This window comes from Oryctolagus cuniculus, chromosome 9 (genome assembly GCF_964237555.1).
Source record: "Oryctolagus cuniculus chromosome 9, mOryCun1.1, whole genome shotgun sequence".
NCBI classification, from domain to species: domain Eukaryota; kingdom Metazoa; phylum Chordata; class Mammalia; order Lagomorpha; family Leporidae; genus Oryctolagus; species Oryctolagus cuniculus.
Window position 1 is genome coordinate 34,412,744 of NC_091440.1, and position 12,652 is coordinate 34,425,395.

The following is a 12,652-nucleotide window of genomic DNA, read 5'->3' on the forward strand; positions in this document are numbered from 1 at the left end:
GAAAATGGGCAAAAGACTTGAATAGACACTTATCCAAAGAAGATATATAAATGGCTAACAGATATGTGACAAAGTGGCAAATTCACTAATCATCAAGGAAATACAAATTGAAACCACAATGTATATCACCTCATACCCATTAGGATGGCTACTATCAAGGAAAAAAAGAGGCCAGCATTGTAGTAGAGCAGGTTAAGCTAATGCCTGCACCACTGGCATCCCTATCAGAGAGCCAGTTCAAGTCCCAGCTGTTCGGCCTCTGATACAACTTCCTGCTAATGTGATTTGGAAAGCAGCAGAGGATGGCCCAAATGCTTGGGTCCTTTATACACACGTGGGAGACCCAGATGGAGTTCCAGTGTCTTGGCTTTGGCCTGGCCCAAACCCAGCCATTGCATTCTTTTCAACATTTATTTGAAAGTCAGAGTATGTGTGTGTGTATGTGTGTGTGTGTGAGAGAGAGAGAAAGAGAGAGAGAGAGAGTAATGGCTAGGGCTGAACAGGCTGAAGTCAGGAACCAGGAGCTTCTTCCAGGTCTCCCATGTGGGTATCAGGGGCCTACACACTTGAGCCATCTTCTGCTGCATTTCCCAGGCCATAAGCAAGGAGCTGGATCAGAAGTGGAACAGCCTGGGCATCAACCCATGCCCTTATGGGATGTTGGTGTTGCAGGCAGCAGCTTTACCCCCTACACTGCAACATCAGATCCCTAAACTAATAAAATAATTTTAAAAAAGAAAGAAAGAAAAATAAAACAAAAAATAGTGAGCCATTGACAAGGATGTAGGGAAATTAGGGTCCTTGTACACGGTGGGTAAGAAAGTAAAATCATCAGCCAACAAGTAAGCATGGCACTTACTCAAACAATAAAAACTAGAACTGTATGAACTAGAAGGCCCACTTCTGGATATATATCCAAAACAATTGAAATCAGAGTCTTGAAAAGCTATCTGCACTTTTATGTTCATTACATACGAGCCAAGATACAGAAAAGCATAAATGTCCACCACAAATGAATGAATAAAGCAAATATGATATATCCATTCAAAAAGGTATTATTCAATTTATGACTATGTTGATAGATTTGGAAGCCATTGCGCTAAGTGAATTTAGTCACAAAAGAACAGATATTACATGATTCATCTTATATGAAGCTTCTAACCTATCTGAAAGGATAGAAACACAAAGTAGAATACTATTATTAATGGATGAAGGTAGGAAGATATGGAGAATTTTTTCAGTAACTATAAAGTTATAGTTATACAAGGTAAGTTCCAGAGATCTGTTGTATTGCCTACAGTTTAATAATAATATATTTTCTACTTAAAAATGAATTAAGAGGGTATATCTCATATTCAATGTGTTACCACAAAACAAAAGGATATAATATTGGAATGGCAGAGTATATATATATATATATAGATATATATGGATAGATAAATATTATATGTATTACATATATGGGAATAAAGGAGATATATGAGGAAACGGATAGGGGCAGCATTGCCTGCATGTTGAATTTGAATGTATTGGAGTTCATTACAATATCTGTTTCTGTTTATGTGTGAATTTCTCAATAAAATAAAGTTTAAAAATACTACAGATTATGAAGAGTGACCATATCTTCTATACTTGCCATTAATTTTTATTAAAATTGTAGTTATTTATAAGGCAGAGTGATAGAAAGACACACACACAAACACACACACAGAAAGAGAGGGAGATTGATATCTTCTATATGCTGATTCACTACCAAAATGATGACAATAGCCAAGGCTTGACAAGGCCAAAACCAGGAGCCAGGATTCCATCCTGGTCTCCTATATGGGTGGCAGGGCCTCAAGTACTTGGACTATCTTCCCCTGCCTTCCCAGGCACATTAGCAGGAAGCTGGATCAGAAACAGAGCAGCCAGGACTCAAATTATCATGCTAATATTTTATAGTTGTCTCAAGCAATGACTTAATCCACTGTACCACAATGGTACCCCTATACTTGTAGCAATGGTAAAGGAAAGTTGAAAGCAACTAATCTTTTCCTATGAATTGATTATTTTATCTGTCCTCTCCTTTTCATTTTCCCTGTCACAGACACGTTCATTCAGATGTTCTTTACTTTACACCCACATTTCTGAAAAATCTCAATATCTCCTTAAATACACCCCTTTTAACACTACCACTTTAATCTTTATGCCAAAACCAACTGGTGTATACAATCCACAGGCATTCTGTACATAAATTCATCTGCCAGACATCTAAAGATTTCCATCCCCTGGCCCAAATCATTTACTTTACTCTTTTCTACCCAATAGATACTAGAAGGTCCTAATACCACGTTCACTTTTGTTATAAATTGACAAACCTTCTCTTCTCCATGCATTGCAATGCTATTAGTATTTAAGCCAAGATATGGAATCAACCTAGGTGTCCATCAATGGATGAATGGACAAAGAAAATTTGCTATACAAATTTTTCATTATATATACAATGGAATATTATTCAGCCATAATAAGGAATAAAATTCTGACATTTGCAGCAAAATAGATGGAACTAGAGATCACTGGGTTAAATGCAATAAGCCAGGAACAGAAAGACAAATACCATATGTTCTTTCTCATATGTGGAAGTTAATAAAACAGTTAAACAGAACTTACTGGGGGCCAGCAATGTGGCATATTGGGAATAGCCACTTCCTGCAACACTGGCATCTTATATGGGCACTGATCCAGCTCCATGCTAATGGTCTGGAAAAAGCAGTGGAAGACGGCCCAAGAGTTTGGGCCCCTGCCACCCATGTGGGAGACTCAGAAGTAGCTCCTGGCTACTGACTTCAGCCTGGCCCAGTGCTGAACATTGCAGCCACCTGGGGAGTGAACCAGTGGATAGAAGACATTTCTCACTCTATCTCTCTCTCTGTCTTGGTTATTCTGATTTTCAAACAAATAAATGAATCTTTAAAAAAAAAAAAAAAGCAAAAGAATAGTGGTTACTACAGGTGGAAAAGGTGAGGGGTGGGGAGATAAGGTGATGGTGGATAAAGGCTAACTAAATGGAGTTGGACGGAAGTAACAAATTCTAGAGTTCCATAGCATGTTAGGGTGGCTATAGCTCACAACAATGCGTTATATACTACACAAAGAAATGGAGCTTGTAGAGGAGCTTGTAGGCTCCAGTCACAAAGGAAAGATAAGGAAATAGGCTAGTTGCCTGTTTTGATAAGCTTACACTATTTATGTATGTATGTGTTGAAACATTAAACTGTTTCCCTGTAAATATTACATGTCAATCCAAATTTTAAAAAATTAAAATTGCCGGCGCCGCGGCTCACTAGGCTAATCCTCCGCCTAGCGGCGCTGGCACACCGGGTTCTAGTCCTGGTCGGGGCACCGGATTCTGTCCCGGTTGCCCCTCTTCCAGGCCAGCTTTCTGCTGTGGCCAGGGAGTGTAGTGGAGGATGGCTCAAGTACTTGGGCCCTGCACCCCATGGATCACCAGGATAAGTACCTGGCTCCTGCCATCGGATCAGCGCGGTGCACCGGCTGCAGCGTGCCAGCCGCGGCAGCCATTGGAGGCTGAACCAACGGCAAACGAAGACCTTTCTCTCTGTCTCTCTCTCTCACTGTCCACTCTGCCTGTCAAAAATAAATAAATAAATAAATAATAAAAAAATTTAAAATTTAAAAAGATTGCTTCACTTCTCTGAATAATTGATTTTAGGATAGTGAAATAAAAGGATTATAAAAGGTGTATATGTATATATTTAAACATTAAAACATAATATTCATATATTTCATTTTAATAGGTCTATGCTATTTACTTAATTGAACCAACTTAGTGTCAATTAATAATTCAACATGAAAGGATAGTGTCTTTCAAGCTAGGTTTGGCATTAAATCTAATACCAGACTTGAAAATTTTACCATTCTGAGGTGTTGCTATTGGTTTAGTTTTTGATTGTTTCAAAGTATCTATAAGAATAAACAACTGAATGAAGAAGTTGAAAAATATAAGATGGGTGCACTTTCTTTCTCACATAGTTTGGATTTCAGTGTCTTTTGAGACACCTTTGGCTGCTGAGGATTAAAGCTTCCTAGAAAGTGGTGAACAGGCTATCTCTAAGCATTTATTTTGGGGCCATTGTCCCTTGTACAATGCTTTCCATTAAGCCTACTGGTGCTAACCTCAAAGGAATGCAGTTTGCCTGAGGCCAAGCCTTCTACAGCACATCCATGAAAGCCAGCAATGTAGCAGGGTATACCATATCGACCCACAGAGCATAGAAGGGCCCCTTAATAGAATAAACATCTTCAGTCCAGGGCATCATGAGATTAAGGGTGTATTTCTACTTAAAAACATGTTTACATTATTTACCAGAGGGTATCTGTCCCCATTAAAATGTTTCTTCACCCACAATTTTAATCTGAAAACAATAAACTTTGTAGTACTTAAATTTAACTCTGTTGGGTTAAATTACATTTTTGAATAAGAGCTATATTGGTGTTTTTGCTTTTCTTGAGAACTTGGCTACTAGGAAAAATGTAAGTGAATTCATGAACAACCTTGGAATCTACGTATAAATAGGTTACTTTGAAACCTCTGAGTAGTCACAGACTTTTTTTTTTTTAAGATTTATTTATTTATTTATTTATTTTGAAAGTCAGAGTTACCTACAGAGAGGGAGAGGGGGAGGGAAAGAAGGAGGGGAGGGGGAGGGGAAGGAGAGGGGGAGGGGAAGGAGAAGGGGAGGGGGAGGGGAAGGGAGTGGGGAGGAGGAGGAGGAGAGGGGGAGGGGAAGGGAGTGGGGAGGAGGAGGAGGAGGGAGAAGGAGAGAGAAATCTTCCATCTGCTGGTTCTCTGCAGTGGCCAGGGTTTGGCAGGCTGAAAGCAGGAGCCAGGACCTTTATCTGGGTCTCCCTCATGAGTGACAGGGGCCCAAGAATTTGGGCCATTTTCTGTTGTTCTTTGTAGATTTTGGCAGAGAGCTGGGTCAAAAGTGAAGCAGCCAAAACATGAACAGGCGCTCCAATGGGAGGCCACCATTGAAGGCATTGGCTTAACCTGTTATACCACAATGCTGGTCCCCATAGATTGACTTCTACAAGAAATCTAATGAATATTGTTAAGTCATCCCCCAATTTTTGTTTTGATAAATTCTTCCCTTGGTAATTTTGACAGTGTTCTTCTTGTTCTCCTCCTAATCTCTTAGATTTCAAACTTCTATCCATTTATGTTGATTCTCCAGAATATAGTCTATAGTATATGCTTAATAAACTGTCTAATGGGTGTTTACTTTCAGTTACTTTTCCAGTTTATCCAGTTATGAAGCACTCATTTTCTCTCAGTAAGCTCTAGCCTAGCTTCATCTCCTGTGACAAAGACATGCAACAGTGGAAAATTCTCGTTGCTTGCTGGTGGAAAGGCAAAATGCTACAGTTACATTTTAAAACAATTTGGAAAGTTCTTACAAAATTAAACATATTCTGGCCATTTTACCCAGAAATCTTGCTCCTTGTTATTGATCCAAATGAACTAAAGCTTTCATTAAATAAACATCTAAACAGATATTTGGAGCAACTCAATTCATAATTACTCAAAGATCTCCTCCAACAGGTACATGGACAAACTGTGTATAGTGGATAAATATTTATGATTAACAGAAATAAACCATAAAGCCATGAAAATACATGAGAGAAACTTAAGTATAGATTGGTATATAAAAGAAGTCAGTATGTAAAGGCTGAATAATATATGACATTCTGGAACAGGTGAAACTGTGGAGACAATAAAAATATTAATTATTTCTAGGGAATAGGAGGGAATGAAGGCCCTATAGGTGAACTACAGGGAAATTTTAAGGCAGTGCAACTACTCTGAATGAACAACAGCAAGAGGTAATCCCGAAGTAAACTATAAACTGTGGGTGGCAACTATGTGTTAATGTAGTCTATCAATTGTAACAAATGTGTAACTCTGAGGCAAAATGTTTATGGCAAAAGAAGCTTGTGGTCAGGAGCAGGGGATGTAGAATCTGGGAACTTTCTGAACTTTCCACTCAATTTTGGCATGAACTGCTCTAAAAAAAATCTATTAATTAAAATTTTATAAAAATGAAAAATGATCAAGCTGGACCAGTGCAGCTGAGGGCTGCTTAGCACTGCTGAAAGAACAGAACAGCCTGCCTATGGTACCTGTAGATACTTGCATCATGCCCACAGTGTACCAGTGTAGGTCTACATCCCTGATTACCTTCCTTTTGCTTTCTTCTCCACAAATAAGCCAAAGTGACCTCTTGAAATTTCCTATTTAACCATATCCATTACAAAACAATAATGCCTGAGAAAATGAAGATTAATACGTAATACCTTCATCAACTTCCTTTCTCACCATCTACAAACATGTATCTATTCCCATTCCCTAAGTCACTATCCCAAACCCAGACCTTCCACCTGCATGAAAGAAGGGACCATCTCTCTGCCCAAAGTCAAATATCTTGGAGTCAATCCCCTTTGATCACCGTGGCCCTGACCCATCATTCAGACTACTGTGGTCTTAGTCCTGCTCTCCCTCAGCTGGCTTTCCCTCTTGGCATAGACACACTCAGATCTGTCCCACATCAAAGGAAACAACCTATTGACCCCACCTCTCTTACTGTTTACTGAAAAGCTATGAGCAAAGTTTGGTTGTAAGGATTAGGACATTCTAATTGCAAGTAAAAGAAACCCAACTTGAATTGCCTCAGACAACAGGGAGAATTTAATTGCTCCTGCCACCCAAGCAAATGGTGAACCACCAAGGTGTGAGAAGGATAGGAACAGAGCCAAGACTGAGGAACAAGTAGACTCTTGCTTCGATTCTCTTTCAAGTCTTGCCTCTATACCTCTCTGCATGTTGGCTTCATTATTCTCAATGTAGGTGAGCTTTCCCTACTGGGTGGAAATCAGGTTCCTAAACTGTATAATGTATAGCTTTTTTCTTGGTCTGTGTATACTGCTATGACCTATACATACTATAAATTGTGTGACTTACAAACAACAGAAATTACTCCTCATAGTTGTATAGACTGGCAAGTCCAAGTGCAGGAGATTCGATGTCTAATGAGGACTCACTTCCTGGTTCATGGACTGCTGTCCATTTTCAGTGTCTTCATATGGCTGCAGGAAAGAACCTTGATCTATTCAGACCATAAAGGGCATCAAATCACATTCATTAGGGCTCAACCCTCATGACCTAATCACCTCCCAAACACCACACATCCTGACAGAGTCACATTAGGGATTAGATTTCAACATATATGTATAGGAGTGGGGGAGGGGAGGACACTAATATTTAATCCATAGCCACTTCTGACTGCAGGGGGGGACCAACCTTTGTTCTCTGAATCTCACATTAAATTCACTGGAAACAACAACAACATCAACAACCATATTCCATTAGCTTAGTGTGGCCCTGTTGCTTAACATGATAAAGCATTGACCCATGGGCGGAAATGAGTCCAATTGCTCAGGGCTGTGGGCAGCCACAGGTAGTCACTCCCTTTGTTTACACTTAAACATATGAATGGAGACTTTCCGGCACAGACAATTGGGCTAGGGGAGATTCTGGGAAGAGGCAGGAAGAACCTAAACCTTTCACAAGAGATGATACAGATAATCAGTCACACTTGTAACCTGCATTTATCACCTAAGTGTTTTATTGTACCCTTGTAATCAAGAATTAAGAACCTTATTGGGAACTCTTTGTAACCTTAAGAGCCTTTTTGATATGTAAATCTTTTGTGCTCCTTCTTGTAAACAACTGGTCATGTTTAAATACTACTGGATTTATTCAATAAAGGAGCCTTGATCAGGACTTGTCTTGGCTCCATTCTTTGCGTCCTTGTCCCCGCATTCCCACTCTCTGTTTCAGGAAAACCCAGTTCATTGTGCTGCAGGCCGGCACACAGGGCCAAGCAACTGAGATCAGAGAAGAGGTCATACACTGTTAGAGCAGCCTTAAGTAACCATGTGAATGGTGGCAGTTACAAGAACAAGGATGAAGGAAATACTGATAATGACCCGGGCAAAAACTAGAACAACCCACACTGAAATCGGGTCTTCCCTCCTAGCACTCAACTGAAAGGTTCCCCATGTGGGCAATATTACTTCCACAGTACCAGATAAAGTAGAAACTTTCTTCCCTTAACATACAGCGGTTCTTATTTACCATTGATCATTGGCATCACACCTGCCCCCTACTTTTTTTTTAAAGATTTATTTATTTATTTGGAAGTCAGAGTTACACACAGAGAGAAAGAGAAGTAGAGAGAGATAAAGAGGTCCTCCATCCACTGGTTCACTCTCCAGATGACTACAACAGCTGGAGCTGTGCCAATCCGAAGCCAGGAGCCAGGTGCATCCTCCAAGTCCCCCACGCAGGTGCAGGGGCCCAAGGACTTGGGTCATCCTCCACTGTTTTCCCAGGCCATAGGTGAAGAGCTGAATTGGAAGTGGAACAGCTGGGTCTTGAACTGGTGCCCATATGGGATGCCAACACTACAGGCAGCAACCCTCCACCCCTCCCCACCCAGGCCTCAGCACTGGTCCCCCACCCCCAGTTTTTACAGTGGCCTCTCTCTGCATGATACAGTATTGTTACCTTGTCATTGGCAATTCCTCCACCCTATCATAGGCTTCCTTTCCTTGGTTAGTTCCTCTTTTCTGACAATCCCCTGTGATATCAAAGTGTCCCAGACTATTGTAACAGCTTCATATAATTTGCCTAGGTTTAACACTTACCTCTCCTATCTTTATGATTACTAGCAGGGTGAATACTATGAAATGGGAATTAGATCCAAAACTTTGCACATACTGAAAATAGTTCCCCATAATTTTCTGTGTAATATTCAAATTCCAGCATCCTTCATAGTTGGGGCTCCACTCCCTTTTACTCCTGCCCTACCTAGTCACTAACTGTAATTTTCATGCCATGGTCTTTTTCCTAGGAAGAGAACCTCTTTTACTTTGTCTGGTTTTTGTGGGGTCTTTTCTTTTTATCAGTTCTATTGTAACTCATTCTTAATTTTCTTTCAAAAAGGTTCATTAGAAATATATTATTCAATAGAAAATTAAGCTACATCTTTGTTTCTTTAAAGTCACTGAAATTAATCCCAAATGCAATTAGGAAGATATATAAACAATTAAAAACAGAAGAAAATGGGAAATTTAGTGAATACTTACATTTTTGAAAGGGTTAGTTAAATAGAGAATTAATTTAAATTTTTATAGAAAATGTTGAAATATTTAATTGAATAAAGTCTATAATTTATGTAGTTCAAGCAAAAATAAAACAAAACTAAAAAGCAAATAAAAAACAGAGGAATATTAAAAAAAAAAGACCCTCTTGAACCATCCACAATATATAACTAGCTCCTGCAAATTAATAAGGAAAGCACCATGACTGTAGGAAAGAAAGTTAAAAAAGTTTCAAAGGGCATGGGTAAATATAAATGTTTATTTTAAAAATGAAGAGAATTAGAGCAAAAACTGAATAGGGGTTTCCACTAAATGGCTGAGATAGTGGTGATTTTTATGATTTATCTTATTCTCTTCTGTAGTGTACAAATTTCCCACAGCTAAATTGTATTTTGTTCCTAAAAATATAACATAAAGTATGCATAAAGTTCTGTATGGCGGTATAAAAATCACGAGAAACTGGAAACAACCAATGTCTAAGAATAGCCATGGACAACATTTTTTTTAAAAGGCTTCTCAAAAAGGCTTTCCTCACATGCTGGATTAGTTTTCAACTTTTCAGCGTGGCTGTTAAAGTTCATCTCCAGCTTCTGCCTCCTTTTGACTTCATCTGCTGTTGCTAGTCCAAAGTAACCACTATTTTCTGATACCCCAAGCTACCTGTAATTACCCACAGATGCTGAGTTCTGTATTTGGCCCTTTACCCTGCTGTCCCAATTGCCTGGAATACCATCTCCCGCTTGTCAGCAGGGTCACTCTGTGCTTGATCCTCAAGACTTCAAGCACTATTTCAATAACTTTTTTTTTAACTTCCGCAAGCCGGGAGAGAGACGTTGATTTCCATGTTCCCACCGAACCTAGGGTGTCAATTCAGGTCTAAGACCCAGTGGAAGTGGAAGAGATTTACTGGGACAAAAGTCTCTGGAAGATAAGAGCAGGAAGTGCTGGGGGAGGCAGGGAGGGGCTTTAGCCTGTGAAGCAAGTCTAAAACTGATATGGGAGAGGGAGAAGGAAGGTAAACTGATCAGGGAGGGTCTCAAATGCCAGTGGAAAATCTAAATGGGCCCAACAGATAATTCCATTGCAGATGGCCATAGAAGAGCCTAGCACTGGGCAGCAACCAGGCCCTATTCACCCCGCTATGTTCAGTCATTGGTGGTGCGCCCAAGACAACTTACCATTGGCTGAAACACTACAACAGACCTTGCAGTTGCTACAATTCCCTCCTTATTACAGGTTTTCTCTCCAAGAGAAATCTGAGTAACACAAAAGTATGGCTGCAAACCATGCAGTATCACAGATGTCACTTGCTGTTTTCTTTCCTACAATAAGTGCCTTAAAATAAATATAATTTTTAAATAAAAAAATAAATTTTTAAATATTTGTTCATTTTGACAACAGAATATTATTCAACTATAAAAATGATGAAATTCTACCACTTGCAGCAAAATGGATACAACTAGAGGGCATCATGTTGAGTGAAATAAGCTGGAACCAGAAAGACAAATACATCATGTTCTCCCTTGTATGTGTAAGCTAAAATGAAAAAATAAAAAAGAAATAAAAAAATATTTGTTCATTTTGGACATGAAAAAACGTTATTGTGTTTTATCTTCAAATTCTCAGAGAGATGCTCAGCGCTTACAAAATACATGAGTGAATAAAAAATACAATGAAAAACAGTATAGTTAAGTGCAGGGTGTTTGGCTCAGCAGTAAAGCCTCTGGTTAGGATGCTCACACTCCCATATAGGACCGGCTCTGCTCAGGTTGCAGACTCCAGCTAATGTGCACCCTGCATGACTCAAATAAATCGGTCCCTGCCACAGATGTGGGCTCTCTACATTGAGTCCCTGGTTCCCTGCAGTCCTGGTTGTTCAAGCATTTGAGGAGTAAACCAGAAGAGAAAAATCTCTCTCTCTCTCCCACTCTTTCTCCTCCTATTTATCTCTATTTCTATCTCTCCCTCTCAAATAAATAAATATTTAAAAAGAAAGCAGTATAATAAAATATTATGTATTACTCCTACAAGTATTTTTTAGACAATGTTTTTTAATAAATCTCTCTTTTTTTTATTTATCTTTATTGAGAGAGAGAGAGAGAGAGAGAGAAAGAGAGAGAGAGGTCTTCCAACCACTGGTTCACTCCCCAAATGGCTACAATGGCTGGAGCTGGGCAGACCGAAGCCAGGAGCTTCTGCCAGATTTCCGGCATGGGTGCAGGGGCCCAAGAACTTCTGTCATCCTCCTCTGCCTTCCCAATGACATTAGCAGGGAACTGAATTAGAAGTGGGGCAGTGGAGACTTTAACCTACGTCCATATGGATGCCGGCACTGCAGTGGGAGGACTTTACCCACTAGGCCACATGCCAGCCTCCCTACGAGTATTTTCTTTAACTTTGTAAAAACATAAACTACAAAGAAAGCATATTTCCTACTCTTGTATTCATTTAATCTCACCAACTATTCGTGGCCTTTTTTTAGCAATAAAAAGTAGAGATATGATTGCTGTAATCATGAGTTTGAAAAAGGAAACCAGAATATCAATATTCTTATAATAAAGATGTGAAGTGCATATAGACAGGGACACAACATATATTCTAAACCTTTCTCTCTTTCAATGTATACAAGCACTTCGATAAGTTTCAATTTCATTGGAAAAGTAGAAGCCACTTCAAGTGGACTCCTTCACATCCCCTATTTGTCTGTCACCCATTTGAAAAGTCCCTTAAAAATCATATGTGAAGGCATGGAGAGCTTCAGAAGTAGCAGATGTTGGGCTCTTACCATATGCCAGGCACCACACTGTGCAGTTCCTACCAAGCTCAGATAAGGCATGGACCTCAGGGAGGTTATGTGAGTGTCCAAATCCTTGTCCCAATTTTAACACAAAGAACTGAAGACAACTTTGTTTTACTCCCTAACACAAGCATATTATCCCTACAACACCACTGTCTCTAGCTTTAGAAAGCTTATTTGAACCTAAAAAAATTATAAGTCAATCACTTCTACCATTCTAGAAGATTTTTGTCTAGAAAATCAGGCTTTTGGAAGAATTGGACCAGTTGACCCTTGAAGGTAATGCTGGTTGAATATGATTCTAAAGATAGCTTTATGTAGTCTAGTTAAGGATTAGGCAGCTAGGTAATTTTTTTTTCACAATCTGTACCACTCCTTTATAATTTCTATTAAGAAAGTTAGAATTTCACTAGATACATTTGACTGTCATATTTAAAAAATTTCTATAATGGAGGAGCTGGTGCTGTGGTGCAGCGGGTTAAAGCCCTGGCCTGAAGTGCCAGCATCCCATATGGACACCGGTTCTAGTCCCAGCTGCTCCTCTTCTGATCGAGCTCTCTGCTATGGCCTGGGAAAGCAGTAGAGGATGGCCCAAGTCCTTGGGCCCCTATACCCACATGGGAGACC